Genomic DNA, 7,500 nt, shown 5'->3' with positions numbered 1-7,500 from the left:
CTCCGAGTTTCATGACAATCGTGCGAGAAGTTCTCCCGATGAAAGATAACCAAAATAAACCAAAAACATTTGTCGATCGACCGAACAGGAATTGGATTTTGACGATTGATCCAAATGTAAATATTTAGCTCAGCTCTGGTGATAACTGATTGAATGTAAGACAGGCAATTTGTGGACATCGTCTTTGTCGAAAAGGAACTGTCGATATGGAGAACGTCTTAAATATAAGACGTCGTCGGCAAAGAGGATAATCGTTATTTCCAAACCTAGTTAAAGATATCCAGATGTTCCCAGGATGATCTGGATGAATCTGACCATGTGTCTCGCAGGCAGGGAACCACTGTAGTAATCGGCGTTGGACCCAGTGTTGACTTGTACCGGCTGAAATCGTCTACGGCAGGCAGGACATCGGGATGGAAGTTGAAGGTTTTGTCACAAAGATTGTAGAAGTTGTGGTTTCTGAGGGTGAGCGCCGATCTCTCGCTGTGTGTCGGTGAACTGGTTCAGAGTCTTCAAGAGGATTGTTTAGAGACAATTCAATGAGCACAGCAAAAGGGATATTTTTTTTTAATATCGTGTTTTATTTCCTCGGATCTAGAGGAAAAGTCAAGAGCCGATAGCCAGTTGTTACGAAGAGGAGAAAGCTGACGTTCATAAAGAAGTTCTGAACACCCTGCGAAGAGGAACGACTGAAACTAAGTCCTAGGAATATGTTTTTTTTCTTCAGGACAGATATGCCTGAGCACAGTTTCACGACTAAAGGTTGAAGCGATACGAGTTCGGCCGCATTCTAGAAGAGCTTTGTACGCATTTCAAACGTTTTCTTATTGTTTTACAATTTCATTTTCTGTTGCCGTTGTGTTTTCTTACATTTTGAGCTAGTCGTGTAATCTAGTCCTTTTTTCTTTTTTAAAGGTTATTTTTGAGACGGATGCTACTACTAATAATAATTCAACATTAACACCCGTAGAGTTGCCAAGTTGTGTTTAAAAAAAGAAAAAGACAAAAAGAGAAGGAGACATGGTTAGCTGTAAAATAGTTTAGAGAAAGAGAACCACATATTTTTGCATTGTTGTGTGAGAGATGCTGCGGACGGGGGGGGGGGGGGGTAATGCTGGACCAGATGTTTGGTTTTCACTGTACTGCTGGATCAGGAAGTAAAGAAACACGGACGGATGGACGGTCGATGCGACAAAACGCTGTCGGGCTCACATCATTTTAAGACTCCAAGTCTGAATGTCCGCTTGAAAAAAAAATCATGGATGAAATCCTACTCTCCAATGTCTTGTGACGATAAACACTTCTTTCCATTAGAAATCGACCCAAAGTAAGATTACTTGACCTGGTTCTCGGACCAGCTTCTTTCCACTAAGAATAAGCTACTGCTGCTTGAATGTTTTCTATGTTTAGGCGCCCCCTGGTGGCTGAAAGCAGCTACTGCAGCTCAGAGAAGGGGGGGCTCTTTACCTGCAGTACCTGTGCTCACCACCAGGGGGCGCCACAGTGATCCTACACAAGCTAAGATTGTACCGAAAAAGTCTCGATCACTGTATCCATCGGAGCACCTTAACAGCCGGCCGCCGGAGGCTTCTGCTGCTAATTTTTTACAAAAACTCGACACAAAACCCGACAAAAATGTCCGACAAGATGCCAAATAAAGCTGTCAGCAGATTGAAAGTTGCTGACCCGTATTCCCAAAAACAAAAAAGAGCACCGCAGAAGTTTTTCGACTCGTCCATCCGTGTCCAGTTCTCACTCCTGATTGCACTGCCGATCCACAGAGAGGAACCAAAGTGACAAAGAGAGAGTGAAATAATCTTTAAAATAAAAAAGCACCTTGGGGCGAGCGCCAAAGCCCTCCGCACCTTTCAGAGCTCGATGATGTCACTTCCTGTCTGTGGGTCGGATGCTGGTGGACTTTTATTGTGGGGGGAGGGTGTGAATCGAGATGTAATGTGAGGGTTATTTTTGTAAGTTCCTTATTTTTGTTGTTTTTATCTTTTGGTACTATTATTCCCTTTTTTATTTTGTATGTTTTCTCTTATCTCTCTCTTTACGACATTTGTTGTTTACTGTAAAAAATGATGATGATGATGATGATGATGATGATGTGCCCAAATCGACCTGTCCTTCCTCCAGGTGGGAAGCTGGGATCATGGACTGTGCAAACTCCCCTGCACGGGGGTGGGGAGTTAAAGGGGGGAGTTTAGGAGGGTGAGGGTTGGAGTTCAGATTCAAACAGGGTTCCTACATGAAATTAATTTGGATAATTCTTTTTTTTTTTTTTTTTTTATCCCATAAAAATGTGTGCGAAAGTTTAAGAGAGTGGTGCAGGAATGAGTCCAAAACCCGGAAATGAGTCGGCATTTAACCGCTTCCATCTTGAGAAGATTCAAATGTGTTTTTGTTTGTTAAAAACAGGGGTTGCTAACAAGTGTCTAAATGAGCCGACTAAACGTCATCACGCCCAACATTAGCCACCTTTAGCTTAGCGGTGGTGACGTGAAGTCATGTGACCGTGCTGTAGTTCCTTTATAGCCCAACATTAGCCACCTTTAGCTTAGCGGTGGTGACGTAAAGTCATGTGACCGCGCTGTAGTTCCTTTACAGCCAACATTAGCCACCTTTAGCTTAGAGGTGGTGACGTGAAGTCATGTGACCGTGCTGTAGTTCCTTTACAGCCCAACATTAGCCACCTTTAGCTTAGAGGTGGAGACGTGAAGTCATGTGACCGTGCTGTAGTTCCTTTACAGCCCAACATTAGCCACCTTTAGCTTAGCGGTGGAGACGTGAAGTCATGTGACCGTGCTGTAGTTCCTTTATAGCCCAACATTAGCCGCCTTTAGCTTAGAACCAGGAAGATGCTAACTTGTAGCTCATCACTGCACCACTCTCATTACTTTCCAAACAAGCACAAGTGTTTCAGTTTGACGACGAGTCGCTGTCTCTTTAGAAACTGCTTCCGGCTGATAATCAGACGCTCATGTCTAAATCATTGAAGGAAGCAAAGATGGAAACGACTTGATGTCTTTTCAACTCTGTCGAAAGTAATTGCACTGACTGTCATATGTACTGCATGGAGAAGTGTGTGATCTTGTCGACGGTCGTATTTCCCATTTTTAAAACAAATGTTTGAATCCAATCATAAGAAAAATCCACCCTCGATCACTGGTTTCAGAAATCACATATTGTGACTCGGCTAACGCTACTTTCGCTCGTTTTCTGGGAACATTTGAGCACATCGAGCAAACGGAGATTAATACAAGCATTCATTTGGCAACGTATCAAATTCCAGTATCCACTCTCCTTTGGGCCCAGTTTGTACCCACTCCCGAGGGACATTTCTGCTGCTAAACATTTTACGACGCTTTTGGAAACCGAGGGTGGGTTTTTCTCATGTAGAAACCTGGAGGAATGTCTCGACTTGTGTTGTGCAAAAACGGGCTAAACTTGAGTACGGAGGAGCGAGGGAAGTGGATCAAATCGAGATCCTGAATCCACATTGTTTATCTCTCCCTCTCCGCTCAGCCTTCCTCTTCCTCTGCGCTGCAGCGTGGCCTCATCACCCCTCGACCTCCCCCCCCCTCTCCCTGCAGGACTGTAGTCTTCTATCCAGAAACATTTACTCTCCCAAAATCCCCACACACCAGAGACAACACTCACAGATAAATAAATAAATATAAATATACTGTATATGTATAAATGGATACAAAACGGGAAAACCTCTGAGATACAGAAGCTCACACACCCCTCGAAGTGTGTCTTTGTGTCACTGATGCAGTTTTACCAGTTTACCTCGGGAGCTCGCAGCCATAGCAGACCTTCACGGCCACAGATCTCTGAGCAGCTTTTACTCCGTTACAAAGCAGGTACACACTCTTTTTGATTTTCAGGAACTCAACCAGGAGCCTCAGCAGAGCTCCGGGGACATCGAATGCATCCAGAACAGGGTTTTCACAGAATAACAGGACACAAAGCGAGAATCAACAGATTTACCTCAGAGTTATACTACAGAATGGGGGGGGGGGGAGGGGCTTACATATGAACCATATAGCAGCCGTGAATGACTATTTTTTATTCCTTGTCTCTGGTGTCGTCGGGCGAGATTTACTCAGCAGAACTCTTCTGTTTTTGTCTCTCACTATAAATATATAAATATATAAACTGTACATTATGACTTAGAAGCACTATCGAAGTTTGATTGTTAGATGTGCACTCGCAGCATGAGGTGTTATTCTTTATTATAACCCAGAAAAAATAAATAAAAACAAAAGCAGATTTTTTTGGACCAAAAGAGGATTTAAAAAACCAATGCAGTAGCTCGACGGACGTCAGAGAAAATACCCGTCCCTACACTGACAGACACACAGACCCCGCCCCCTGTCGTGTTAGCCCCGCCCCCATCCAACCAACCAATCGCCCCCCTCAGCCCCGTGTACATGCCAGTGTTTCCCCATGTGTTCCAAGTGCCAATAACTTTGTGAATTCCTAACTGTGACCCAGTAATAAAGATTTAATTGCACATTAACTACTGTAAAGAGAAACGAAACCAGACTGATTAAAAATGAGGAAAAATCTGAATATCTTAATAAAATGTTTTTAACAAACAGGACTGACCTAACTGCTGCGTCGGCTCTTTATTCACGCTTCCTTCAGAATACTCTACAGGATGAATGTTTTTAATGGTGTTTTGTTTGATTTCATGTCTTTTTAAGTGGAAATATATGGCTTTTTCTGAACAACGGCCACAACAGAATAATGTCATGTTGAATTTCTTTATAGTCCAACATTAGCCACCTTTAGCTTAGCGGTGATGACGTGAAGTCATGTGACCGTGCTGTAATTCCTTTATAGCCCAACATTAGCCACCTTTAGCTTAGCGGTGGTGACGTGAAGTAAACCTCCTTCAGACTATCGCTCCTGATATTCTACCGTTTCTCACCCATTTCATCAACACTTCTCTAACTTCTGGTCACTTTCCAAACAGTCTCAAGGAGGCAAGAGTAAACCCTCTCCTAAAGAAACCCACTCTCGACCCGTCAGATGTTATAAACTACAGGCCTGTCTCTCTCCTCCCGTTCCTGTCTAAAACACTTGAACGCGCTGTCTTTAAACAACTCTCCTGTTATCTCCATCAGAACAACTTTCTGGATCCGCACCAGTCTGGTTTCAAGGCAGGTCACTCCACAGAAACTGCTCTCATTGCTGTCACTGAGGAACTGCACACGGCCAAAGCTGCCTCCCTCTCCTCTGTCATCATCCTGTTGGACATGTCTGCTGCATTCGACACGGTGAACCATCAGATCCTCCTTCGCACTCTCCAAGAACTTGGAGTTTCAGGCTCTGCACTTTCCCTCCTCACCTCATACCTCAAAGACCGCACCTACAGGGTAACTTGGAGAGGGTCGGAGTCCGACCCTTGTCAATTAACTACAGGGGTCCCTCAGGGCTCTGTTCTTGGTCCCCTCCTCTTCTCCTTGTACACAAACTCGCTCGGATCTGTCATTAGCCCGTATGGTTTTTCATACCACTGCTACGCTGACGACACCCAATTAATCCTGTCCTTTCCCCGCTCAGAGACCCAGGTCGTCGCACACATCTCTGCTTGTCTAGCTGACATCTCTCAGTGGATGTCTGCTCATCACCTCAAGCTCAACCTTGACAAAACTGAACTGATTTTCCTTCCGGGAAAAGATTGTCCCACTCTTGACCTGACAATCAACATCGACCCCTCTGTTGTTTCCCCGACCCAGACTGCAAGGACTCTGGGAGTGACCCTAGATAACAACCTGTCCTTCACTGCAAACATCGCTGCTCCAACCCGCTGCTGCAGATACACGCTCTACAGCATCAGGAAGATACGCCCCCAGCTGACCCAGAGAGCCACGCAGGTTCTGGTCCAGGCTCTCGTCAGCTCACGCCTAGACTACTGCAACTCCCTCCTGGCTGGTCTACCTGCATGTGCCATCCGACCTCTGCAGCTCATCCAGAATGCAGCGGCTCGTCTGGTCTTCAACCTTCCTAAATTCTCCCACACCACGCCGCTCCTCCACTCCCTCCACTGGCTTCCGGTAACTGCTAGAATCCACTTCAAGACAATGGTACTTGCGTACCATGCTGTGAATGGATCTAGCGGTGGTGACGTGAAGTCATGTGACCGTGCTGTAGTTCCTTTATAGCCCAACATTAGCCTCCTTTAGCTTAGCGGAGGTGACGTGAAGTCCTGTGACCGCGCTGTAGTTCCTTTATAGCCCAACATTAGCCACCTTTAGCTTAGCGGTGGAGACGTGGAGTCATGTGACCGTGCTGTAGTTCCTTTATAGCCCAACATTAGCCAGCTTTAGCTTAGCGGTGGTGACGTGAAGTCATGTGACCGAGCTGTAGTTCCTTTATAGCCCAACATTAGCCAGCTTTAGCTTAGCGGTGGTGACGTGAAGTCATGTGACCGTGCTGTAGTTCCTTTAGGGCCCAACATTAGCCACCTTTAGCTTAGCGGTAGAGACGAGAAGTTATGTGACCGTGCTGTAATTCCTTTATAGCCCAACATTAGCCTCCTTTAGCTTAGCGGAGGTGACGTGAAGTCATGTGACCGTGCTGTAGTTCCTTTATAGCCCAACATTAGCCTCCTTTAGCTTAGCGGTGGTGACATGAAGTCATGTGACCGTGCTGTAGTTCCTTTATAGCCCAACATTAGCCTCCTTTAGCTTAGCGGTGGAGACGTGGAGTCATGTAACCGTGCTGTAGTTCCTTTATAGCCCAACATTAGCCACCTTTAGCTTAGCGGTGGTGACGTGAAGTCATGTGACCGTGCTGTAGTTCCTTTATAGCCCAACATTAGCCAGCTTTAGCTTAGCGGTGGTGACGTGAAGTCATGTGACCGTGCTGTCGTTCCTTTAGGGCCCAACATTAGCCACCTTTAGCTTAGCGGTAGAGACGAGAAGTTATGTGACCGTGCTGTAATTCCTTTATAGCCCAACATTAGCCTCCTTTAGCTTAGCGGAGGTGACGTGAAGTCATGTGACCGCGCTGTAGTTCCTTTATAGCCCAACATTAGCCACCTTTAGCTTAGCGGTGGAGACGTGGAGTCATGTAACCGTGCTGTAGTTCCTTTATAGCCCAACATTAGCCACCTTTAGCTTAGCGGTGGTGACGTGAAGTCATGTGACCGTGCTGTAGCTCCTTTATAGCCCATCATTAGCCACCTTTAGCTTAGCGGTGGTGACGTGAAGTAATGTGACCGTGCTGTAGTTCCTTTATAGCCTAACATTGTTCTTTACAATATGCTTTACTAAGACTTTGAAGAACTTTCTAAAGCATATGATGCTATAACTTTTATTATTTTTGTATGACATAACATACTATGACTTTTTCTATGCATTTCTTCAAGTATGTCTTTTCAGGATTTGTTATGGCATAGTAAAACATTACATCAGATTCTTGTTTCATAGTCGAATCCACACTAGAAAATTGCAAATACATCCATTTATAGTCTCCAAACTG

The sequence above is a fragment of the Pseudochaenichthys georgianus genome, unplaced genomic scaffold, assembly GCF_902827115.2.
Source record: "Pseudochaenichthys georgianus unplaced genomic scaffold, fPseGeo1.2 scaffold_1496_arrow_ctg1, whole genome shotgun sequence".
Classification (NCBI taxonomy): domain Eukaryota; kingdom Metazoa; phylum Chordata; class Actinopteri; order Perciformes; family Channichthyidae; genus Pseudochaenichthys; species Pseudochaenichthys georgianus.
Note: the sequence above shows the minus strand (reverse complement) of the source record.